The sequence below is a fragment of the Macaca fascicularis genome, chromosome 15, assembly GCF_037993035.2.
Source record: "Macaca fascicularis isolate 582-1 chromosome 15, T2T-MFA8v1.1".
NCBI lineage: Eukaryota > Metazoa > Chordata > Mammalia > Primates > Cercopithecidae > Macaca > Macaca fascicularis.
In genome coordinates this window covers 35,499,627-35,527,221 of record NC_088389.1, presented here as the reverse complement: position 1 = coordinate 35,527,221, position 27,595 = coordinate 35,499,627, and the positions used below count along the sequence as shown (strand labels likewise).

General features: G+C 38.9%; 1 pseudogene; it reads right to left on the bottom strand.

Moving 5' to 3' along the window:
- Positions 1-2,089: 2,089 nt before the first annotated feature.
- On the bottom strand, positions 2,090-27,595 carry LOC102115176 (proteasome subunit beta type-1 pseudogene; annotated as a pseudogene).

Genomic DNA, 27,595 nt, shown 5'->3' with positions numbered 1-27,595 from the left:
GAGTCTCCGGAAAAGTCATTTCTACTTGCCATGCTTAACCAAGTTCCCAACCTCCTAGTACTCTGGACCCTCTTAGTACTCTGGACCAATGCTGGGTCTGTGATGACAAGTGTTGCAGCCATGAGTACTTGTGATACAAGACTAATTCAAGTAAACTACATGCATTTAAAAAGTACTGTGCCCCTTAAGAGATTGTAGGGTTATCATACTCAGTTCCCAGGGGCCATTCAGTTCAAGTATCCCAACGGCTTCCCATAATCATCCTATTGGAAGTTCCAGGGTGAGATCATCATTGGTATGTGAAAACCATGTCATGTCAATAGTCCCCTCTCAGACATCATTGTGATTTTTTGAATGCCTGCCTGTATTGTTTTCCAAACACATTACCACATGCTGTAGTTAAAAGGGCAAACTAGACTCCAATATACTAGGCAGACAACAGCAATGATGTCTCCCACATACCAAGGTATTTGCTTTAACAATGGGGTGTCATCCTGGTTTACAACAACATGCTGAAGAGCTGTTAGCTGACAGTCACAGTATGTCCAGTGAGGTTCAAAGGCAGGAATCCTCTTAGTGTTACAGAGAATCAGCATGATACGCATAAGAACAAAATGTGACTAAAACAGTAAACTGTTGCTTAGGCAGGTCATCAAAGAACTCTGATGTCTTATCTCCAAATCTCGTATATAATGTCTCAGGTAATTGTTGCCATGTGGCTTCGGTCCAGTCCTCCTTATCAAAGGGAAATAAATCTTGGGGTATTTTCTTGTATTGGCTATGATCAGCACCACATATGAGAGAAACAGCTAAGAATATTATCCTCCTCCTGCTGAGATAAAAATGACAACTCCCAGTGGCCGGGTGCAGTGGCTCATGCCTGTAATCCCAGCACTTTGGGAGGCTGAGGTGGGTGGATCCTTTGACACCAGCAGTTCGAGACCAGCCTGGCAATATAGTGAAACCCTGTCTCTACTAAAAACAAAAAAAATTAGCCGGGTTCAATGGCGCATGACTGTAGTCCCAGTTACTCAGGAAGCTGAGGTATGAGAATTGCTTGAATCTTCTAGGCTGAGGTTGCCGAGAGCTGAGGTCATGCCACTGCACTCCAGCCTGGGTGACAGGGTGAGACTCCAGGTAAAAAAAAAAAAAAAAAAAGACACCTTCCTTTCCAGGTATTATTTCCCATTTTATGATCTCTTTCCATTTGTTACCTATCTTGATGCAGACTGGGCTTCTCTGGGTAGACATCTCTGGTTCAGCTAACCTGCCCTCTACAGGCATGTAGCAGGATTAGGCTTCCCAGAACTGCTTCCTGTGTCCATTACCAGGTAGAAGGCATAGGGCTAGAAAGGCAAAGAAAGATGGGAATGTCGATAAAACAGTTATTGATATTACTGTAAATATCAGGAAGGCTACAAAAAAAGAAATAAGATTTCTTTTTTGTCTTCAAAGAGTTTTCCAAGCAGTGAAGCACTTGCCGTGTTGAACGATAGCAAAAAAGGATACTTTTTGCAATGTAATTAGATGTTCTATAGTGCTACAAGGAATTGCCTTCCGAATGGAGGTTCATGTATAATACTCATTTACAATTTAATCTATAATTATGCAAATAATTTTTAAATATAATCAATAATAAAGACTGTTCTGTGGATGGTAGTGTTTAATACATTCTATATTTTGTATAGTGATTTCAGGCCTTTTGTTTTCTTAAAATCAGCAGCTGTTTAGCCTAATTCTTAGCATTATTTTGTCGTTTGCGCCAGTACTTTTTTGTGCACGCTTTTTGTGATCTGTGTTAAAAACCTGCATTGCCAACATTGCAACTCGAACTTAAACTTGTTATTCAAATAAATATTTAATTAAAAAAAGAAAAAAAAAGAAATATGGGAATGTCTCACAGGGGAGGGACGCATCACTATGGTCAGCCCTCATGAGATGAAGTCACTATCCAGCCCATTATTTCTTTAGGAATATGCACAGTCAAGTTATTTATTTGTTTATTTTTAACTTTAGGGGTTTTTTTTAAAAAAAATAAAACAAATTTGCCTGACAGTTCCAAGTACAAAACTAACCAGTTTCGAACTTATTAATGATAATAGTACAGAAATGCGTCCTTCCTCAGGGGAACAGTGTCCTCCCTGGGGCCCTCTTGGGTCACAGTGCAGATCCTGGGTGCATGCTCAGTGTACATGTCCCTCTTGGCTGCAGAAATGAAGACGTCTTTCACTAGCTGTGGCCTCTGACCAAGGAGAGCAGGACATGCTTCACCTTCTACATGTTCTTAAAACCAACAAAAATCTGATTGTCAAGCAGGAGCTGTAGTGTGGCATCTGCTGAACCTCCAGCCTTGAAGGAGTCTCTCTGGTAGGACCCACCAGGTCAAAGCTGTACATAGCTCCCTTCCATTCTTTAAGTTCACAGGTGACAGACGATGTTGTAACCATCGTATGGACAGTAGTGCCTGGATACAGGATTGTAAATAACATTCCAATTGCCCCAGTAGTCATGGCCTTATTATTAGGATGTTTATACATCTTTAGTTTTGCTGCAATAATCTTTGTCAGGGAAGACAGTCTCCATGAAAACCACTGCATCCAATGACTGTTTTGTCTGTTAATTTGTAACATTTGGGGTTGTCCCAGGTGTTAATTGAAACCCTTGACTCAACAGAGTGTCAGAAGTGGCAATGCAAAAGTCTTGTGCAGCTGTTGCCAAACCAGTATCTCCATTGAAAACATAGGATGACACGTACAGTCCTAAGGAGCCCGCGGGGCTGAGCAGCTCCACTGTCAGGGACCCGAGTGGCTGTGGAGGACCACAGTGCACTGCTGCAGCTCTGGCTCCTGTCGATTACCACCAGAGGGCAGCTCCCATGCACATCGAATTTACAGGAATCTGAAGAATTCTGAGCAGCAAAGTCTGCTTCTGTCTGGACAAGCATTATCTGGACTAAAGATAATTTGATTCATAAGAAAAGTGAAATTTTGTACCGCAAAGATAATTTTTATGAGATAATAGCATCATCTTTGACCTTCTCATTCCCACATTTGTACTCTCATCCAAAAATTTCCAAAGTTATTTCTTATATTCAGATGAGAAATACATGTGGCTGGTATTAATTTGCATTGTTCACAAGTGCCAAATATTCCCAAAAGCCCTTGCTCATCATCTCCAGGTCATTCAACTCCATTTAAAATTGAAGTTTGATTTATGTAGAGTAAAATGACTTATGTCATAGAGGTACAGTTTTTTTTACTGATGATTTTTAAATTCATCTTCTCATTAATGGACATTTGGGTTGTTTTCACTTTGGCCTATTATGAATGACGCTGCTATGAATATTGTTGCACCTTTTTTGGTTGATACAGGATAATTATACATTTGAAATTATTAGAAATTGCTGAGCTGTTTTCCAAGATAATTGTATAATTTTTGCATTCCCACCATCCATATATGAGAGTTTCAGTGCTCCAACATTTCATATTGTCTTTTTAATTGTAGCCATTCTATCAAATATGCAATGGTATCATATTGTGACTTTAATTTCATTTTCCCGATAAGCGATGATGTTGAGTGCTATTTCACATGTGTGATATTCAAATTGGCCATTTCAAACTCTTCTTTTGTAAAATGTGTGTTCAAGTTTTTTGCCACTTTTAAAAGTGTATGTCTTTGCTTATTGACTTTTAAGAGTTTTTTATATATTGTATATATGTTTTTGTCAGCTATATTTATTGTGAATATTATTTCCTTACCATTTACTTAATGGTGTCTTTTGATGAGCAATAGGTTTAAATTTTGAAGAAATGTAATTTAATAATATTTCTTTTATGGTTTTTTTTTTTTTTTTGTTTCCTGACCAAGAAAATTTTCACCTGAAGGTTGAAAATACATTTTTCTGTTTTCTTCAAGAAATTTTATAGTGTAAATGCTGAGATTTAAGTTTATGAACTATTTTCAATTAATTTTTGTGTATGGTGTGTAGTATGGGGTTAAGATTTATTTCTTTTTTCATTTATGTATTGAAAGGACCCTCCTTTCTCCATTAAATGACTATATAAAAGTGAAACTAATTCTGAGTTCTCCATTCATTTCACTGATCTATTTTATTTTTATTTTTATTTTTTGAGGCTGAGTCTCACCCTGTTGCCCAGGCTGGAGTGCAGTGGCGTGATCTCTGCTCACTGCAACCTCTGTGTCCTGGGCTCAAGCAATTCTCTTGCCTCAGCCTCCCGAAGACACCAAGTCATAATACCTTAGATCACAGGGGTGGAAGTGCTCAATGTGGGCCCCTACACTGAGACAATGTAACTGCCAAACTACTGGCAAGTCTCCAAAATGGCTTTGGGACCTGTGAGAAGTTCGGGGACTCTGGTGTAGCAAGAACTATTGACATCTGTGGTGGCCATGAGAGCACTGAGGGTCTCTAGCTTACCTTCTTCCTGTAAGTAGTTCTCCCCTAAATCAGTTCATAGTTGATAGTGGCTGGGGAGATATTGTGTCAGAGGCAGAGTGCCTTGCTTCTCTCTCTCTGTTGTGCTATCCCGGGCTTCTGTGCTCCACAGGAATTTTTGCCACTGCCCTGGTGCTCTCCAGCATAGTTTCTCAGTCACTCCAATTGAAATATAATTGTTTATTCATTGTTTTGGTTCCTATCTGTGAAGGCGATGAGCACCAGGGAACAAACTCTAGTCAGCCATCTTGCTGATGTCACTTCATGCAATCTGTCATTATTTCTCTAAATAAGCTTTCTAATCCTTTCTCTTTCTCTGCTTCTTCTGAGACTCCCATAATGCACAAATTGTTTTACCTGATGGTGTCCCATAAGCCCCATAGACTTTTTTCACTCTCTTTCTGTTTCTATTACTGGCTGATTTTAAATGATTGTGTTTTTTGCTCAATAGAGTTTGTTGTGGAAACTCTCTATTAAATTTTTCAGTTTAGTTATTGTATTCTTTTGCTCCAGAATTTTTCTTTGTATTTGATTTTCATATCTTTATTGAATTTTGGATTTTTATTAATTTGCTCTTTGTCCAATTAAAAAATTATCTATGTTCTGCTGTAGCTCACAGAGCTTCTTTAAGAATTATCAAGCAATTCGTAGCTCTCCATTTATTTATTTATTTATTTAGTTATTAATTATGATTATTATTATACTTTAAGCTCTAGGGTACATGTGCATAATGTGCAGGTTTGTTACATATGTATACTTGTGCCATGTTGGTGTGCTGCATCCATCAACTCGTCAGCACACATCAACTCGTCATTTACATCAGGTATAACTCCCAATGCAATCACTCCCCCCTCCCCCCTCCCCATTATAGGCCCCGGTGTGTGATGTTCCCCTTCCCGAGTCCAAGTGATCTCACTGTTCAGTTCCCATCTATGAGTGAGAACATGTGGTGTTTGGTTTTCTGTTCTTGTGATAGTTTGCTAAGAATGATGGTTTCCAGCTGCATCCATGTCCCCACAAACGACACAAACTCATCCTTTTTATGGCTGCATAGTATTCCATGGTGTATATGTGCCACATTTTCTTAATCCAGTCTGTCACTGATGAACATTTGGGTTGATTCCAAGTCTTCGCTATTGTGAATAGTGCCGCAATAAACATACATGTGCATGTGTCTTTATAGCAGCATGATTTATAATCCTTTGGGTATATACCCAGTACTGGGATGGCTGGGTCATATGGTACATCTAGTTCTAGATCCTTGAGGAATCGCCATACTGTTTTCCATAATGGTTGAACTAGTTTACAATCCCACCAACAGTGTAAAAGTGTTCCTATTTCTCCACATCCTCTCCAGCACCTGTTGTTTCCTGACTTTTTAATGATCGCCATTCTAACTGGTGTGAGATGGTATCTCACTGTGGTTTTGATTTGCATTTCTCTGATGGCCAGTGATGATGAGCATTTTTTCATGTGTCTGTTGGCTGTATGAATGTCCTCTTTTGAGAACTGTCTATTCATATCCTTTGCCCACTTTTTGATGGGGTTGTTTACTTTTTTCTTGTAAATTTGTTTGAGTTTTTTGTAGGTTCTGGATATTAGCCCTTTGTCTGATGAGTAGATTGCAAAAATTTTCTCCCATTCTGTAGGTTGCGCGTTCACTCTGATGGTAGTTTCTTTTGCTGTGCAGAAGCTCTTTAGTTTAATTAGATCCCATTTGTCAATTTGGCTTTTGTTGCCATTGCTTTTGGTGTTTTAGACATGAAGTCCTTGCCCATGCCTATGTCCTGAATGGTATTACCTAGGTTTTCTTCTAGGGTTTTTATGGTATTAGGTCTAACATTTAAGTCTCTAATCCATCTTGAATTAATTTTTGTATAAGGAGTAAGGAAAGGATCCAGTTTCAGCTTTCTACTTATGGCTAGCCAATTTTCCCAGCACCATTTATTAAATAGGGAATCTTTTCCCCATTTCTTGTTTCTCTCAGATTTGTCAATGATCAGATGGCTGTAGATGTGTGGTATTATTTCTGAGGACTCTGTTCTGTTCCATTGGTCTATATCTCTGTTTTGGTACCAGTACTATGCTGTTTTGGTTACTGTAGCCTTGTAGTATAGTTTGAAGTCAGGTAGCGTGATGCCTCCAGCTTTGTTCTTTTGACTTAGGATTGTCTTGGCAATGCGGGCTCTTTTTTGGTTCCATATGAACTTTAAAGCAGTTTTTTCCAATTCTGTGAAGGAACTCATTGGTAGCTTGATGGGGATGGCATTGAATCTATAAATTACCTTGGGCAGTATGGTCATTTTCATGATATTGATTTTTCCTATCCATGAGCATGGTATGTTCTTCCATTTGTTTGTGTCCTCTTTTATTTCACTGAGCAGTGGTTTGTAGTTCTCCTTGAAGAGGTCCTTTACATCCCTTGTAAGTTGGATTCCTAGGTATTTTATTCTCTTGGAAGCAATTGTGAATGGAAGTTCATTCCTGATTTGGCTCTCTGTTTGTCTGTTACTGGTGTATAAGAATGCTTGTGATTTTTGCACATTGATTTTGTATCCTGAGACTTTGCTGAAGTTGCTTATCAGTTTAAGGAGATTTTGGGCTGAGACAATGGGGTTTTCTAAATATACAATCATGTCATCTGCAAAGAGGGACAATTTGACTTCTTCTTTTCCTAACTGAATACACTTGATTTCTTTCTCTTGCCTGATTGCCCTAGCCAGAACTTCCAACACTATGTTGAATAGGAGTGGTGAGAGAGGGCATCCCTGTCTTGTGCCAGTTTTCAAAGGGATTTTTTCCAGTTTTTGCCCATTCAGTATTATATTGGCTGTGGGTTTGTCATAAATAGCTCTTATTATTTTGAGGTACGTTCCATCAATACCGAATTTATTGAGCGTTTTTAGCATGAAGGGCTGTTGAATTTTGTCAAAAGCCTTTTCTGCATCTATTGAGATAATCATGTGGTTCTTGTCTTTGGTTCTGTTTATATGCTGGATTACGTTTATTGATTTGCGAATGTTGAACCAGCCTTGCATCCGAGGGATGAAGCCCACTTGATCATGGTGGATAAGCTTTTTGATGTGTTGCTGAATCCGGTTTGCCAGTATTTTATTGAGGATTTTTGCATCGATGTTCATCAGGGATATTGGTCTAAAATTCTCTTTTTATGTTGTGTCTCCGCCAGGCTTTGGTATCAGGATGATGTTGGCCTCATAAAATGAGTTAGGGAGGATTCCCTCTTTTTCTATTGATTGGAATAGTTTCAGAAGGAATGGTACCAGCTCCTCCTTGTACCTCTGGTAGAATTCAGCTGTAAATCCGTCTGGTCCTGGACTTTTTTTGGTTGGTAGGCTATTAATTATTGCCTCAATTTCAGAGCCTGCTATTGGTCTATTCAGGGATTCAACTTCTTCCTGGTCTAGTCTTGGGAGAGTGTAAGTGTCCAGGAAATTATCCATTTCTTCTAGATTTTCCAGTTTATTTGCGTAGAGGTGTTTATAGTATTCTCTGATGGTAGTTTGTATTTCTGTGGGGTCGGTGGTGATATCCCCTTTATCATTTTTTATTGCATCTATTTGATTCTTCTCTCTTTTCTTCTTTATTAGTCTTGCTAGCGGTCTGTCAATTTTGTTGATCTTTTCAAAGAACCAACTCCTGGATTCATTGATTTTTTGGAGGGTTTTTTGTGTTTCTATCTCCTTCAGTTCTGCTCTGATCTTAGTTATTTCTTGCCTTCTGCTAGCTTTTGAATGTGTTTGCTCTTGCTTCTCTAGTTCTTCTAATTGTGATGTTAGAGTGTCAATTTTAGATCTTTCCAGCTTTCTCTTGTGGGCATTTAGTGCTATAAATTTCCCGCTACACACTGCTTTAAATGTGTCCCAGAGATTCTGGTATGTTGTATCTTTGTTCTCATTGGTTTCAAAGAACATCTTTATTTCTGCCTTCATTTCGTTATGTACCCAGTAGTCATTCAGGAGCAGGTTATTCAGTTTCCATGTAGTTGAGCAGTTTTGATTGAGTTTCTTAGTCCTGAGTTCTAGTTTGATTGCACTGTGGTCTGAGAGACAGTTTGTTATAATTTCTGTTCTTGTACATTTGCTGAGGAGTGCTTTACTTCCAATTATGTGGTCAATTTTGGAATAAGTGTGATGTGGTGCTGAGAAGAATGTATATTCTGTTGATTTGTGGTGGAGAGTTCTATAGATGTCTATTAGGTCTGCTTGCTGCAGAGATGAGTTCAATTCCTGGATATCCTTGTTAACTCTCTGTCTCGTTGATCTGTCTAATGTTGACAGTGGAGTGTTGAAGTCTCCCATTATTATTGTATGGGAGTCTAAGTCTCTTTGTAAGTCTCCAAGGACTTGCTTTATGAATCTGGGTGCTCCTGTATTGGGTGCATATATATTTAGGATAGTTAGCTCTTCCTGTTGAATTGATCCCTTTACCATTATGTAATGGCCTTCTTTGTCTCTTTTGATCTTTGATGGTTGAAAGTCTGTTTTATCAGAGACTAGTATTGCAACCCCTGCTTTTTTTTGTTCTCCATTTGCTTGGTAGATCTTCCTCCATCCCTTTATTTTGAGCCTATGTGTGTCTCTGCATGTGAGATGGGTCTCCTGAATACAGCAGACTGATGGGTTTGACTCTTTATCCAGTTTGCCAGTCTGTGTCTTTTAATTGGAACATTTAGTCCATTTACATTTAAGGTTAATATTGTTATGTGTTAACTTGATCCTGCCATTATGATATTAACTGGTTATTTTGCTCGTTAGTTGATGCAGTTTCTTCCTAGCCTCGATGGTCTTTACATTTTGGCCTGTTTTTGCAATGGTTGGTACCAGTTGTTCCTTTCCATGTTGAGTGCTTCCTTCAGGGTCTCTTGTAAGGCAGGCCTGGTGGTGACCAAATCTCTAAGCATTTGCTTATCTGTAAAGGATTTTATTTCTCCTTCACTTATGAAACTTAGTTTGGCTGGATATGAAATTCTGGGTTGAAAATTCTTTTCTTTAAGAATGTTGAATATTGGCCCCCACTGTCTTCTGGCTTGTAGAGTTTCTGCCAAGAGATCTGCTGTTAGTCTGATGGGCTTCCCTTTGTGGATAACCCGACCTTTCTCTCTTGCTGCCCTTAAGATTTTTTCCTTCATTTCAACTTTGGTGAATCTGGCAATTATGTGTCTTGCAGTAGCTCTTCTCAAGGAGTATCTTTGTGGCGTTCTCTGTATTTCCTGGATTTGAATGTTGGCCTGCCCTACTAGGTTGGGGAAGTTCTCCTGGATGATATCCTGAAGAGTGTTTTCCAACTTGATTCCATTTTCCCCCTCACTTTCAGGCACCCCAATCAGACGTAGATTTGGTCTTTTTACATAATCCCATACTTCTTGAAGGGTTTGTTCATTTCTTTTTCTTCTTTTTTCTTTTGGTTTATCTTCTAGCTTCATTTCATTCATTTGATCCTCTATCGCTGATACTCTTTCTTCCAGTTGATCGAGTTGGTTATTGAAGCTTGTGCATTTGTCACATATTTCTCGTGTCATGGTTTTCATCTCTTTCATTTCGTTTATGACCTTCTCTGCATTAATTACTCTAGCTATCAATTCTTCCACTCTTTTTTCAAGATTTTTAGTTTCTTTGCGCTTGGTACATAATTCCTCCTTTAGCTCTGAGAAGTTTGATGGACTGAAGCCTTCTTCTCTCATCTCGTCAAAGTCATTCTCTGTCCAGCTTTGATCCGTTGCTGGTGATGAGCTGTGCTCCTTTGCAGGGGGAGATGCGCTCTTATTTTTTGAATTTCCAACTTCTCTGCCCTGCTTTTTCCCCATCTTTGTGGTTTTATCTGCCTCTGGTCTTTGATGTTGGTAACGTACTGATGGGGTTTTGGTGTAGGTGTCCTTCCTGTTTGTTAGTTTTCCTTCTAACAGTCAGGACCCTCAGCTGTAGGTCTGTTGGAGATTGCTTGAGGTCCACTCCAGACCCTGTTTGCCTGGGTATCAGCAGCAGAGGCTGCAGAAGATAGAATATTGCTGAACAGCGAGTGTACCTGTCTGATTCTTACTTTGGAAGCTTCCTCTCAGGGGTGTACTCCACCCTGTGAGGTGTGGAGTGTCAGATTGCCCCTAGTGGGGGATGTCTCCCAGTTAGGCTACTCAGGGGTCAGGGACGCACTTGAGCAGGCAGTCTGTCCCTTCTCAGATCTCAACCTCCGTGTTGGAGATCCACTGCTCTCTTGAAAGCTGTCAGACAGAGTCATTTGCATCTGCAGAGGTTTCTGCTGCTTTTTTTTTTTGTTGTTGTTGTTGTTTAGCTGTGCCCTGTCCCCAGAGGTGGAGTCTACAGAGACAGGCAGGTTTCCTTTAGCTGCTGTGAGCTCCACCCAGTTCTAGCTTCCCAGCGGCTTTGTTTACCTACTTAAGCCTCAGCAATGGCGGGCCATGAGCCAGCTGTGGCAGTTTGTGGTCTAGAACTTCCCCCAGCCTCGCTGCTGCCTTGTGGTTAGATCACAGACTGCTGTTCTAGCAATGAGGGAGGCTCCGTGGGCGTGGGACCCTCCCAGCCAGGTGTGGGATATAATCTCCTGGTGTGCCCGTTTGCTTAAAGTGCAGTATTGGGGTGGGTGTTACCCGATTTTCTAGGTGTTGTGTGTCTCAGTTCCCCTGGCTAGGAAAAGGGATTCCCTTCCCCCTTGGGCTTCTCAGGTGAGGCGATGCCTCGCCCTGCTTCAGCTCTCGATGGTCGGGCTGCAGTAGCTGACCAGCACCGATTGTCTGGCACTCCCTAGTGAGATGTACCCAGTACCTCAGTTGAAAATGCAGAAATCACCTGTCTTCTGTGTTGCTCGCGCTGGGAGTTGGAGACTGGAGCTATTCCTATTCGGCCATCTTGCTCCACCCCCTAGCTCTCCATTTTGTTGGTATCAGTTAAAGGAGCTTTATGGTTTTCCTTTAGTGGTGTCATGTTTTCTTGACTTTCTTTCCATGTTCCTTGAAGCTTGTGTTGCTGTCTTTTCAGTTGAAGAAGTATTTATCTCTTCCAGTTTTTATTATCTTTGGGAGAGAAAGACCTCCAAAAAATCAGCCTGTCTGGAGATCTGGACATCTCTCAAAATTGTTCTATACCTGTGCCCACTCTGCTGCTTCATTCTCTTCTGGGCTGGATGTTTTAGGATTGCATGGATTCTCTCTATTCCACAAAGACAGGTCAGGTTCAGAGAGCCCCTTGTTTAATTTCCATAGACAAGTGCCCTGAAGTGTTCAAGGTTGTGTGCATCCTCCCAATCCAGCAGTGCTGAGCCAGCTGTTGATAGCCGTGTGCTGTCTTTGGGGTAAGGAAGCTTGCCATCTGTGAGGGAACATGAGGCACCAACTCTGTGGTGGGAGGAGCATGGAGTGCTGGGGGTGCTTGCCAGCTAGTGTGGGGGAGGTCTTTAGGTGAGATGTCCTGTGAGGTTTGTGAGTAGGAGCTTTCATGAGCCAGCTGTGGCAGTTTGTGGCCTAGAACTTTCTATACCACCGCCTTGCTGATGTTACTCTCTTGAACTGCCACCAAATTTCTGATTTACAAAAGTGTCTTGCTTTCAACGATTCCATAAGTTTATAGAAATATTAGATATTTAGGTTTAAACCATTTTGAATATTTCAAAAAACATTAAAAAACATGTCCCATTTGGATTGATGGGTGCAGCAAACCACCATGGCACATGTATACCTATGGAATGAACCTGCATTTTCTGCACATGTATCCCATAACTTAAAGTATAATTTTTAAAAAGTCCCATTGATAGGTGGGAATTGAACAATGAGATCACTTGGACACAGGAAGGGGAACATCACACACCGGGGCCTATTGTGGGGAGGGGGGAGGGGAAAGGGATGGCATTAGGAGATATACCTAATGTAAATGACGAGCTAATGTGTGCAGCACACCAACATGGCACATGTATACATATATGTAACAAACCTGCACGTTGTGCACGTGTACCCTAGAACTTAAAGTATAATAATTAAAAAAAAAAAGTCCCATTGAATCTTTATGGCAGCCTTTTAAGGAATGCTTGAATTTTGAAAGCTAGGAGTCATAACATGCTTTAGACTTCTTATACATGCATTTATTTTTGTGAAAATTATGTTTTATGATCAATTGCATATGTTTCAGTACTTAGAATAGGAGGTTTTTTTTTAGTTTTACAGCTAATTTATCTGAATTCTTTTAAAGTCATTTTTTCTGTATTTACAGTATATTAGGATGTGTTTGCCCACTTCTGAAGTGTATTTACTCAATTTCTTATTTCGCAATGGGCAGAAAACTATAATATGTATATTATTTCCTAATTAATTTCTTACTTTACTTACCTTATAGTATTGTTGTATGCTATAGAATTATAGAATTGGTTATTTGATTCATTTATCTTTAATGAATAGATGTAGTTCTATGTATGTAAAGTAGTACAGAGCCTTGCACTAAGGAAAATCATTAATCACTATTAACTCACTTTTTTCCTGATCTAGGAGTTAAAAGATGGAGAAATAAAAGTATCTGTGGGTTAGGCATTGATCCTTAGGGTGACTTCAGTGGTCTTTCTGCGTGAGTAAAAGGGGAAGGATTCCAGAATCTGACAGCTAACTGTTCCCTAATGTGTGTCTAACCCTGTGCTAGACCCCAAGTGATGGAGGAGAGGGGACAAGTAAACTACATGACCTCTGTCCTAGAGGTGCGTATAGCTTTTGGGAGAAAGATGTATGCCCCAGATTGTAAGGAAGACTGTATGTGTGATAAAATCTCTCGGGGTAGTGTGAGCTGAAGACTATGTGAAAAGTGAAGGAGAGAATTTTGAGAAGGACCCTACAGAAATGGCCATTTTCTGAATAGTCTAAGAGAAGCCCAAGCAGTCATCCAGCCAATGGAAGCCAATGATTAACACTTGTTAAAGAAAGAGGGAGTAAAAGTGGATTGAATGATTTCTGAATTTGAATCTCATAATTTTGTTGTTTTGCAGGGACAGGTTAGGTCTTTCCTGTGCTGTTCTCATGATAGTGAATAAGTCTCACGAGATCTGATGGTTTTAAAAATGGGACTCTCCCTGTACAAGCTCTCTTCTCTTGTCTACCGCCATGTGAGACATGCTTTTCACCTTCTACCATGATTGTGAGGCCTCCCCAGCCATGTGGAACTGTAAGTCGATTAAACTTTCCTTCCTTCCTTCCTTCCTTCCTTCCTTCCTTCCTTCCTTCCTTCCTTCCTTCCTTCCTTCCTTCCTTCCTTCCTTCCTTCCTTCCTTCCTCCCTCCCTCCCTCTCTTTCTTTCTCTTTCTTTCTTTCTTTCTTTCTTTCTTTCTTTCTTTCTTTCTTTCTTTCTTTCTTTCTTTCTTTCTTTCTTTTCTTTTCTTTTCTTTCTTTCTTTCTTTCTTTCTTTCTTTCTTTCTTTCTTTCTTTCTTTCTTTCTTTCTTTCTTTCTTTCTTTCCTTCCTTCCTTCCATCTTTCTTTCTTTCCTTCTTTCTTTCTCTTTCTTTCTTTCTTTCTTTCTTTCTTTCTTTCTTTCTTTCTTTCTTTCTTTCTTTCTTTCTTCTTTCTTTCTTTCTTTCTCGCTTTCTCTCTTTCTTTCTTTCTTCTTCCTTTTCTTCTTTCTTTCTTGTTCCTCCCTCTCTCCCTCCCTCCCTCCCCCCTCCTTCCTTTCTTCCTTTCTCTCTCTCTCTCTCTCTCTCTCTCTCTCTCTCTATTTCTCTCTCTCTGTCTCTCTCTCGACAGAGTCTCATTCTGTCTCCAGGCTGGAGTGCAGTGGTGAAATCTTGGCTCACTGCAACCTCCGCCTCCCAGGTTCAAGTGATTCTCCTGCCTCAGCCCCCTGAGTAGCTGGGTCTACAGGCGTGTGATTAAATCATTTTCTTTTGTAAATTGCCCTGTCTCAGGTATGTCTTTATCAACAGCATGAAAACGGACTAATACAATGCGTAATGTGCAACCATCACTACTATCTCAGTCCAGAGCCCCTATTAAGCACTCATTCCCATTTTCTCCTCCCCCAGCCTCCAGCAAACACTAAACTGCTTCTGCCTCTATAAAGCTGCCTGTTTTGGGATGTTTTATACAAATGAAATTCAAAAAAAGGCAAACTTTTTATGCCTGGCTTCTTTCAATTTACATAATGTTTTCAAAGTTCACTCATGTTTAGCCTGTATGATTACTTCATTCCTATTTATGGCTGAGTAATATTTCATTGTATGAAGATGCCACATTTTGTTTATACATGCATGCATTGATGAACATTTAGGTTGTTTCCACCTTTTGGCTATTGTTAGTAGTGCTGGTATGAACATTTGGATGAGTTTTTGTTTCAATACCTATTTTCAATTGTTTTAGGTATACACTAGGGGTAGAGTTGCTAGGTCATCTTGTATCTCTGTTTAACTGATTGAGGAATAAATGATTTTCCACATTGTCCATACCATTTTACATTTCCCACTAACAGTGTATGAGTGTTTCAATTTCTTTGAACTATTTGTTTATCATTTTGTTGATAGCCATGATAAAGGGTATGAAGTGATATTTTACTATCATTTTGTCTTGCACTTCCCTAATGACAAATGACACTGAGCATCTTCTATGTGCTTGTTGGCCATTTACATATTTTCTTTGGAGGAATGACTATTCATGTTCTTTGCCTATTAAAACTTTTTTTCCCTTTGTCTTTTGTTGTTGAGTTACAAGAGCTCTTTGTAGATTCTGGATAAGATATCCTTACCAGACATATGGTTTACAAATATTTTCTTCCATTTTTTGAATTGTGTTTTCACTCTTACAATATTGTCCTTTGATGTAAAAAAGATTTTAATTTTGTTAATGTTCACTTTATTTTTTCTTTTGTGGCTTGTGTTTTTGGTGTCATATCTGTGAAACTATGGACAAATTCAAGGTGATAAAGATTTATTCATTTTTTTCTAAAAGTTTTATAGTTTTAGCTCCTATATTTAGGTTTTTAGTTTATTTTGAGTTTTGTATGTCCTATGAAGTAAGGGCTCAACTTTATTCCTTTCTATGTGCCTATCCAATCGCCCCAGCATCATTTGTTGAACAGACTATTCTTTCTCCATTGAATGGTCTTAGCACCCTGGTTAAAAATCAATTAACCACACATATGTGGGTTTATTTCTGAACTCTCAATTCCATTCAGTTGATCTAGTTATTTATCCTTATGCTAGTAGCATACAGTTTTTTTTATGACTGCAGTTTTGTTGTGTATTTGGAAGCCAGGAAGTATAAATCCTCCAAATTTGTTCTTATTTTTCAAGATTGTTTTGACTAGGGAGGAAGAGTCTGGGGATGGAGATGTATGGGGAATAATGGCTGTAATAAGCTCTTGCACATAACAAAGTTCTAGAGGGCCATGCGCATGCTCAGGAATAAACATGTGCTTAGAACGATTGGAAGAGATCCTGTGCTTTTAGCTCTGGCTAATCTCTAGGATCCATGTAAGCAGTAAGTGAAGGGATAAGTCAGAGCTGTAAATTACCTAGCTAAGCATCGAAGGAGTGCCCGAACACAGAGACAATCTGCTAAGACAGGGGAACAATTTTTCTCTTTTTCTTATTTTATCTTATCTTATTCTTTAATTTTCTTTTCTTTTCTTTTTGGATCCAGGAGGCTAGGAGAATCATGGTTAAATCACTAGCTGACCATTAAGCTAACATAATCTTTAGGGAACAAACACACAAAAGAATGCAGTCTTTATAAAAGTAGTTTAGAAAAGTCACTAATCCAACATCAGTGATCATTAGAGAAATGCAAATCAAAACCACAATGAGATACCATCTCATGCCAGTCTGAATGGTGATTATTAAAAAGTCTAGAAAAAAACAGATGCTGGTGAGGCTGTGGAGAAATAGGAACACTTCACATTGTTGGTGGGAATGTAAATTAGTTCAACCATTGTGGAAGACAGTGTGACAATTCCTCAAAGACCTAGAACCAGGAATATCATTTGGACCAGCAATCCCGTCACTGGGTGTATAACCAAAGGAATATAAATTATTCTATTATAAAGATACACGCATGTGTATGTTCATTGCAGAACTATTCACAATAGCAAAGACATGGAATCAACCCAAATGCTCATCAATGATAGACTCAATAACGAAAACGTGGTACATATACACCATGAAATACTATGCAGCCATAAAAAGGAACGAGATCATGTCCTTTGCAGGGACGTGGGTGGAGCTGGAAGCCAGTCTTCAGCAAACTAACACAGGAACAGAAACCCAAATACCGCATATTCTCACTTATGAGTGGGAGCTGAACAAAGAGAACACATGGACACGGGGAAGGAACAACACACACTGGGGTCTCTTGGGGCAGGGGCAGGGAAAGGGAGAGCATCAAGATAAATAGCTAACGCATGTGAGGCTTAATACCTAGGTGATGAGTTGATTGATAGGTGCAACAAACCACCATGGCACACGTTTACCTATGTAACAAACCTACACATGTTTCCAGAACTTATGTGCACATCCTGCACATGTATCCTGGAACTTAAGATACAATTAAAAGAGAAAAGTCACTAATCAAAGAAACAACTACTATCCACAATGAACAGCGACAGTAAACCCTGGAAATTGAGGAGAATTTGATTTCTAGAGTTGGTACATTATAATATGAAAAATATTCAGTTTTAAACAAAAATTATGAGGTGTAAAAAAAAAGTTATCAAATAAGAAACTATGGCCCACTCACAGGAAAAAAATAAACAGGAATTGTCCTAAAAGAGGCCCAGATATTGGACTTACTAGTGAAATATTTAAAATCAACTTTAAAAGATAAGGGCAAAGAACTAAGGAAACTATGGACAAAGAACTAAAGGAAACTAGGAGAACAATGTATTACCAAACACAATATCAATAAAGGGATGGGAATTAGAAAAAGACACCAAATAGAAATTTTATATTATAGGTAAATGGCACATTTTTTGTTCTTGACTTACTAGTCTAATGCAACTTCTAACATCTACCTCTTTAAAAAGAATTGTAAAACCACAAAATACTCTATTAAACCCTCTCCTATAATTTGTTTTATTATTTTCATACATTTTAAATTTTACTTATACTTAAGACTGCATGATACATAACTATAACTGGGGAGTCAGCATTCATTTTATTGCTATCTTTAATATTTTTGTTTTTCTTCATTTTTTTTTAGATCTCCTTGTTTCTGCTGGGACCTTTCCTCCTTTGTCTGAGGAAATTTCTTTAATATTTGTTTTAGGATAGGTGTGTTGAGTAAATGTCTTCATTCATCTTTCTTTGGAAGGATATTTTCAGTACTTTTAGTGTCCACAATTTGTAGTTATAGTTTTTATTCTCTTAAAATATTATTCCCTTGTCTTTTGGATTCGTGTTGAAATGTGTCAGCAGTCAGGAATGAATGTTTGAAAGCAATTTGTTTTTCTGTTAACTACTTTAATTATTTTTCTTTGTCTTTGGTTTTTAGTGGTTGAATTGTGGTGTGCTAAAGTCTAGTTTTCTGTATATTTATTGTGATGGGTTCAAAAGTTTTTAATGGGGATTTATTAGTTCTTATGGGGCTAATAAGACATACCTAGACTGGGTAATTTATAAAGAAAAAGAGGTTTAATGAACTCACAGTTCCACATGGCTGGGGAGGCTTCACAATCGTGGTGGCAGGCAAAGGAGAAGCAAAGGCATGTCTTACATGGCAGCAGACAAGACAGCATGTGCAGGGGAATGCCATTTATAAAACCATCAGATCCTGTGAGACTTTTTAAAATTATTATTATTATTTTTTGAGATGAAGTCTTGCTCTGTCACCCAGGCTGGAGGGCAGTGGCATGATCTCGGCTCACTGCAAACTTCACCTCCCAGATTCAAGTGATTCTCCTGCCTTAGCCTCCTGAGTAGCTGGGACTACAAGTGCACACCACCACACCTGGCTAAATTTTTTTTTTTGTATTTTTAGTGGAGACAGGGTTTCATCGTGTTATCCAGGATGGTCTCGATCTCCTGACCTCATGATCCACCTGCCTCGGCCTCCCAAAGTGCGGGGATTACAGGCGTGAGCCATCACGCCTGGCTCGTGAGACTTATTCACTATCACGAGAACAGCATTGGAAAGACCCCCACCCTACTCTGACCCGATTCAATTACCTCCCACTGGGTCCCACCCATGACATATAGGAATTATGGGAGCTACAATTCAAAATGAGATTTGGGTGGGGACACAGACAAACCATATCATGGGGGGTGTTGCTTTTGTCAGTTTTTGGAAAACTGTCAGCCATTGTCTCATGAACTTTTTTTTCCTTTCCTCTTTCTGAACTTCAATTACATATATTTTCTATCTTTTGAATATGTTCCAACATCTTGTATGCTCTTTTTCACATTTTTCATTGTTATTTCTCACCAGGCTTTAATTTATCTGTCTCTTTTCATCCTCCCTACCCTTTGCACTATTCTACTCTCTACCTCCATGAGGTCACATTTTCAAACTTCTCCATATGAGTGAGAAGGTGCAATATTTGTCTTTCTGTGCTTGGATTATTTCACTTAATACAGTTTCCTCCAGGCTCATTCATGTTGCTGCAAATGACAGAATTTCATTCCTTTTTATGGCTAAATGATGTTCCTTTGTGTGTGTATACCACATTTTCTTTATCCATTCGTATGCTGATGGACACCTAGATTGATGCCATATTTTGGCTACTGTGAATGATGCTGCAATAAACATGGGAGGACAGACATGTTTTTGTCATCCTGATTTATTTTGGATATATACTAACAATAAGATTGCTAGATCATATGATATTTCTGTTCTTAGTTTTTTGGGGAATTTACATGTTTCTGCAACAAGGTTTATTACTAGACATTCTATAGAATTGCAATAATGCCAGTAAGACGCTCTTGAAAGGACACTTGCCAAGTAATGGCATCTGCACCAACGAACCAGTGATGATTCTGGCTTTGATGCTCTGAAACCCATGAACTGTGTTTCTAAGCAGCTTAGATGAATCTTTCTCTTTTTAACCAAATACAAGCTTCCCTTTACGCTTCCCTCATTGGATGTACCAGTTCATGCACCCCTGGTTGTAATCCTCATTTCTCATTTCTGAATGAACTCAATGTAGTTGGACATTTCTCTAATGTCACAGAAATCTCAGTACTCTTTAAAAAAATTTCAGTAAGTTTTTGGGGGAATGAGTGGTGTTTTCTTACATGAATATTTTCTTTAATGGTGATTTCTGAGATTTTGGTGCACCTATTACCTGAGCAGTGTACATTGTACTCAGTGTGTAGTCTTTACTCCCTTCCACCCCTCCCACCCTTTCCCTTGAGTCTCCCCATTGAATTAGATTGGTGCAAAAATAATTGCGGGTTTTGCCATTAAAAGGGGATTTTGATGGCAAATAATGGTAAAACCCATACTTATTTTTGCACCAACCTAATATTATTCTTATGCTTTTGCATCCTTATAGCTTAGCTCTCACTTATGAGTGACAACATACGGTGTTTGGTTTTCCATTCCTAAGTTGCTTCAGTTAGAATAATGATCTCCAATTCCATCCAGGTTGCTGCAAACGCCATTATTCCATTCCTTTTTGTGGCTGAGTAATATATATATATATGTAATATACACACATATACACACTATATATATACTACTCATATATGTGTGTGTGTATATATATATACACACACACACACACCATGGAATACTACTCACATACTACTATATATACATATATATGCATATATTATATGTGTTTAAGTCCTTGATGTATATATGTGTTTATGTCCTTGATCCATCTTGAGTTGATTTTTGTATAAGGTGAGAGATGAGGATCTAGTTTCATTTTTCTACAAGTGGCTTGCCAATGATCCCAGCATGATTTGTTGAATAGGGTGTCCTTTCCCCACTTTATGTTTTTGTTTCCTTTGTGAAAGATCAGTTGACTGTAAGTATTTGGCTTTATTTCTGGGTTCTCTATTGTTTCCTTGGTCTATATGCCTGTTTTTACACCAGTACCATACTGTTTTGGTGACTGTGGCCTTATAGTACAGTTTGAAGTCAGGTAATGTAATCCCTCCAGATTTGTTCTTTTTACTTAGCTTTGCTTTGGCTCTATGTGCTCTTTTTTTGGTTCCATATGAATTTTAGGATTGTTTTATCTAGTTCTGTAAAGAATGATGGTGGTATTTTAATGGAAATTGCATTGAATGTGTAGATTACTTTGGGCAGTATGGTCATTTTCACAATGTTGATTCTCATGCGCATGGGATGTGTTTCCATTTGTTTGTGTCATCTATGATTTCTTTCAGAAGGGTTTTGTAGTTTTCCTTGTAGAGGTCTTTCATGTCCTTACTTACGTATATTCCTAAGTATTTTATTAATTTATTCCTTTTGCAGCTATTATAAAAGGGATTGAGTTCTTGATTTGATTCTCAGCTGGTCTCTCTTGGTGTATAACAGGGCTACTGATTTATGTACATTAATTTTCCATCCTGAAACTTTGCTGAATTTATTTACCAGTTCTAGGAACTTTTTTGATGGGTCTTTAGGGTTTTCTAGGTATACAATCATATCATCAGCAAACAGTGATAGTTTGACTTCCTCTTTACTTATTCGGATGCCCTTTATTTCTTTCTCTTGTCTGATTGCTCTGGCTAGGACTTCCAGTAATATGTTGAATAGAAGTGGTGAAAGTGGGCATCCTTGTTTTGTTCCAGTTCTCAGGGGGAATGCTTTCAGCTTTGCCCTGTTCAGTGTAATGTTGGCTGTAGGTTTGTCTTAGATGGCTTTTATTACCTTAAGGTATGTCACTTGTGTTTCAATTCTGCTGAGGGTTTTAATCATAAAGGATACCAGATTTTGTCAACTGCATTTTGTGCATCTGTTGAGATAATCATGTGATTTTTGTTTTTGATTCTGTTTATTGGTGTATCACATTTATTGATTTATGTATGTTAAACCATACCTGCATCCCTGGTATAAAACCCACTTGATCATGGGGGATTTTCTTTTTGATGTGCTGTTTGATTCAGTTAGCTAGTATTTTGTTGAGTATTTTTGCAGCTATATAGGGATATTGGTCTGTAGTATTTTTTTGTTGTTGTTGTTATGTTCTTTCCTGGTTTTGGTATTAGGCTTCACAGAATGATTTAGGGAGGATCCCCATTTTTCTATCTTTTGGAATAGTGTCAGTAAGAATTGGTACCAATTCTTCTTTGAATGTCTGATAGAATTCAGCTGTGAATTCGTCTGTTCCTGGACTTTCATTGTTAGTAATTTTTTAATTATCATTTTAATCTTGCTGCTTGTTATTGGTCTGTTCAGAGTCTCTATTTTTTCCTGATTTAATATAGGAGGGTTATATATTTCCAAAAATTTATTCAGCTTCTCTAGGTTTTCTAGTTTATGGTTGTAAAGGTGTTAATAGTAGCCTTGAATAATCTTTTGTATTTCTGTGGTATCAGTTGTAATATCTCCCATTTCATTTCTAATTGAGCTTATTTGGATCTTCTCTCTTGTTTTCTTGGTTAATTTTGCTAATTGTCTTTCAATTCTATTTACCTTTTCAAATAACCAGCTTTTTGTTTCATTTATCTTTTGTATATTTTTGCTTCGATTTCATTTGGTTCTGCTCTGATCTTGGTTATTTCTTTTCTTCTGCTGGGTTTGGGTTTGGGTTGTTATTTTTCTCCAGTTACATGAGGTGTGACCTTAGATTGTCTATTTGTGCTCTTTCAGACTTTTCAATGTAGGCATTTAATGCTATAAACGCTCCTTTTATCACTGCTTTTGCTGTTTCCCTGAGGGTTTGATAGATTTTTTTGCTATTATCATTTAGTTCAAATAATTTTTAAATTTCTATCTTGATTTCATTGTTGGCCCAGTGATCATCCAAGAGTGGGTTATTTAATTACCATGTATTTGCATGGTTTTGAGGATTTCTTTTGGAGTTGATTTTCAATTTTATTCCACCGTGGTCTGAGAGAATACTTGTTTTAATTTCGATTTTCTTAAATCTACTGAGACTTGTTTTGTGGTCTATCATTTGGTCTTTCTTGGAGAATGTACCACATGCTGAAGAACAGAACATATATTCTGCAGTTGTTGGGTAGAATGTTCTGTAAACGTGTGTTAAGTCCATTTGTTCTAGGGTATAGTTTAAGTCCATTGTTCCTTTGTTAACTTTCTGTCTTGATGACCTGTCTAGTGCTGCCAGTATAGTGTTAAAGTCCCCCACTATTACTGTGCTGCCATCTATCTAATTCCTTAGGCCTAGTAGTAATTGCTTTATACATTTGGGAGCTCTAGTGTTAGGTGCGTGTATGTTTAGAATTGTCATATTTTCCTTTTATCATTATATAATGTCCTTCTTTGTCTTTTTAAACTGCTGTTGCTTTAAAGTTTGTTTTATCTGATATAAGAATAGCTGATATTCCCTGCTTTTGGTGTCCATTCGCATGAAATAGCTTTTTCCACCCCTTTACCTTAAGTGTATGTGAGTCCTTATGTGGCAGATGAATCTCTTGAAGACAGCACATACTTGGCTGGTGAATTCCTATCCATTCTGCCATTCTGTATCTTTTAAATGGAGCATTTAGACTATTTAGAGTCAACATTAGTATTGAGAGGTGAGGTGTTATTCTATTCATCATTCTATTTGTTGCCTGAAATCCTCGTTTTGTTTTTTTTTTTTTAAATTGTGTTGTTGTTTAGTAGGTCCTATGAGATTTATGCTTTAAGGAGATTCTATTTTGGTGTATTTTTAGAATTTGTTTCAAGATTTAGAGCTACTTTTAGTAGTTCTTGTAGTGCTGGCTTGGTAGTGGTGAATTCTCTCAGCATTTCTTTGTTTGAAAAAGACTGTATTTTTCCTTCATTTGTGAATCTTAGTTTCACTGGATACAAAATTCTTGACTGATAATTATTTTGTTTATGGGGGCTAAAAATAGGACCCCAAACTCTTGTAGCTTGTAGAGTATCTCTGAGAAATCAGCTCTTTTAGTCTGATAGGTTTTCCTTTATAGATTACATGATGCTTTTGCCTCACAGCTCTTAAGAATATTTCCATCAATACTGATATTGCTGGAACGTATCTCAAAATAATAAGAGCTATTTATGACAAACCCACAGCCAATATCATACTGAATGGGCAAAAACTGGAAGCATTCCCTTTGAAAATTGGCATGAGACAGGGATGCCCTCTCTCACCACTCCTCTTCAACATAGTGTTGGAAGTTCTGGCTAGGGCAATCAGGCAAGAGAAAGAAATAAAGCATATTCAGTTAGGAAAAGAAGAAGTCAAATTGTCCGTTTGCAGATGAAATGATTGTATATTTAGAAAACCTCATCATCTCAGCCCAAAATCTCCTTAAGCTGATAAGCAATTTCAGCAAAGTCTCAGGATACAAAATCGATGTGCAAAAGTCACAAGCATTCTTATACGCCAGTAACAGACAAACAGCCAAATCATGAATGAACTCCCATTCACAATACTTCAAAGAGAATAAAATACATAGGAATCCAACTTACAAGGGATGTAAAGGACCTCTTCAGGGAGAAGTACAAACCACTGCTTAGTGAAATAAAAGAGGACACAAACAAATGGAAGAACATACCATGCTCATGGATAGGAAGAATCAATATCATGAAAATGGCCATACTGCCCAAGATAATTTATAGATTCAATGCCATCCCCATCAAGCTACCAATGAGTTTCTTCACAGAATTGGAAAAAACTGCTTTAAAGTTCATATGGAACCAAAAAAGGGCCAAATTGCCAAGACAATCCTAAGTCAAAAGATCAAAGCTGGAGGCATCACGCTACCTGACTTCAAACTATACTACAAGTCTACATTAACCAAAACATCATAGTACTGGTACCAAAACAGAGATATAGACCAATGGAACAGAGCCCTCAGAAATAATATGACACATCTACAGCCATCTGATCTTTGACAAACGTGACAAAAACAAGAAATGGGGAAAGGATTCCCTATTTAATAAATGGTGCTGGGAAAATTGGCTAGCCATAAGTAGAAAGCTGAAACTAGATCCTTTCCTTACTCCTTATACAAAAATTAATTCAAGATGGATTAGAGACCTAAATGTTAGACCTAATACCATAAAAACTCTAGAAGAAAACCTTGGTAATACCATTCAGGACATACGCATGGGCAAGGGCTTCATGTCTAAAACACCAAAAGCAATGGCAACAAAAGCCAAAATAGACAAATGGGATCTAATTAAACTAAAGAGTTTCTGCACAGCAAAAGAAGCTACCATCAGAGTGAACGGGCAACCTGCAGAATGGGAGAAAATTTTTGCAATCTACTCATCTGACAAAGGGCTAATATCCAGAACCGAGAAAGAACTCAAACAAATTTACAAGAAAAAAACAAACAACCCCATCACAAAGTGGGCAAAGGATATGAACAGACATTTCTCAAAAGAAAACATTCATACAGCCAACAGACACATGAAAAAATGCTCATCATCACTGGCCATCAAAGAAATGCAAATCAAAACCACAATGAGATACCATCTCACACCAGTTAGAATGGCGATCATTAAAAAGTCAGGAAACAACAGGTGCTGGAGAGGATGTGGAGAAATAGGAACACTTTTACACTGTTGGTGGGATTGTAAACTAGTTCAACCATTATGGAAAACTGTATGGCGATTCCTCAAAGATCTAGAACTAGAAATACCATATGACCCAGCCATTCCATTACTGGGTATATATCAAAGGATTATAAATCATGCTGCTATAAAGACACATGCACACGTATGTTTATTGCGGCACTATACACAATAGCAAAGACTTGGAATCAACCCAAATGTCCATCAGTGACAGACTGGATTAAGAAAATGTGGCACATATACACCATGGAATACTACGCAGCCATAAAAAAGGATGAGTTCGTGTCATTTGTAGGGACATGGATGCAGCTGGAAACCATCGTTCTCAGCAAACTATCGCAAGAACAGAAAACCAAACACCGCATGTTCTCACTCATAGGTGGGAACTGAACAATGAAATCACTTGAACACAGGAAAGGGAACATCACACACCGGGGCCTATTGTGGTGGGGGAGGGGGGAGGGATTGCATTGGGAGTTATACCTGATGTAAATGACGAGTTGATGGGTGCTGACGAGTTGATGGGTGCAGCACACCAACATGGCACATGTATACATATGTAACAAACCTGCACGTTGTGCACATGTACCCTAGAACTTAAAGTATAATGAAAAAAAAAAAGAATCTTTCCTTCATCTTGACCTTAGATAACCTCATGAAATGTACCAGGCAATCATCTTTTTGCAATGAATTTCCCAGTGTTCTTTGAGCTTCTTGTATTTAGATGTCTAGCTCTCTAGCAAAGCTGGGGAAGTTTTCCTCAATTATTCTGTCAAAAATATTTTCCAAACTTTAGATTCCTCTTCTGTCTCAGGAACACCAATTATTCTTAGGTTTGGCTATTTAACATAACCCCAAACTTCTTGGCGGCTTTGTTCATTTTTTAATTTGTTTTTTCTTTGTCTTTGTAGGATTGGGTTTATTCAAAACCCTTGTCTTTGAGCTCTGATTTTCTTTCTTCTACTTATTTGATTGTATTGCTGAGAATTTCCAGTGCATTTCGCATTTCTCTAAGTGTGTCCTTCATTTTCAGAAGTTGTGATTATTTTTTATTTATGCTATCTATTTCACTGGAGATTTTTCCATTCATATCCTCTATCGTTTTTTGATTTCTTAAGTTGGACTGCATCTTTCTCTGGTGCCTCCCTGATTGGCTTAATAGTTGATCTTCTGAATTCTTTTTCTGGCACTTCAGAGATTTCATCTTTGTTTGGATCCATTGCTGGTGAGCTGGTGTGATTTTTTGGGGTTGTTAAAGAACCTTGTTTTGTCATATTGCCAGCACTGTTTGTCTGGTTCCTTCCCATTTGGGTAGACTATGTCAGAGGGAAGTCTGGAACTCAAAGGCTGCTGTTCGGATCCTTTTGTCCCACAAGGGTGTTCCCTTAGTGTTGTGCTCTCTCCTTTTCCCCCGAGATAGAGCCTCCTGAGAGCTAAACTGCAGTGACTGTTGTTTCTCTTCTCAATCTAGCCACCCAGTGGAGCTACTGGACTCTGGATGGCTACTGGGGAGTGTCTGCAAAGAGTCATTCGATGTGATCCCTCTTCAGGTCTCTCAGCCGCGGATACCAGCACCTGCTCCAATGGAGGTAGCAGGGGAGTGAAGTGGACTCTGTGAGGGTCCTTGTTTGTATTTTTGTTAAGTGTGCTGGTTTTGTGTTGATCTCCAGCCAGGAGGTGGCACTTTCAAGAGCACATTGGCTATATCAGCACATCAGCACATTAGTATAGGGAGGATTAGGCAATGGGTGGGGCCATAGGGCTCTCAAGGGATTATGTCCTTTGTCTTTGGCTACAAGGTCAGCTAGAGAAAGACCATCAGGTGGGGGCACATCTGAGCTCAGGCTCTCCTTTGGTGAGGCTTGTCGTGGCTGCTGTGGGCGTTGGGAGTGTGGTTCCCAGGCCAATGGAATTATGTTCCTAGGGGGAGTTTGGTTGCTTCTGCTGTGTCACACAGGTCCCCAGGGAAGTGGGGGAAAGCCAGCAGTCACAGGTCTCACCCAGATCCCATGCAGCCCACAGCCTGAAAGGCTGGTCTCACTCCCGAGGTGGCCCCCTGCTCCTGCCACCCACCCCTGCAGCGAGTTTATTTCTAGGTAGCCGGTGAGCAGGGCTGAGAATGTTCTGCAGGCTCCAAGCCTCTCAGCTGAGAAAACAAGCAAACTCACAGGTCTTCAGCTGTCCCACGGAGCCTATAGCGGCAATTCACCTCCCTCAGAGGGTCTGTGGATTCTCTCAACTTTCCTGGTATGTTATTGTGGTGGTTCTTAGAGCAAAAGCTCATGGTGTGTGTCTACTCATGCTGCTCTGTCTGTCCTAGTGGGGGCTGCAAGTTAGTTTTGCCTCCTATCCTCCATTTTCCCTCTATTGGAAGTACTCTTGAAGTGAGAGTACCTTTGAAAAAGATTAGTGACTCTTGGAACCGGGTGAGGAACCGGGTAAGGTAACTACAATTGGTCCCTTTGCAATCTAAGCTTCCATGGATCAT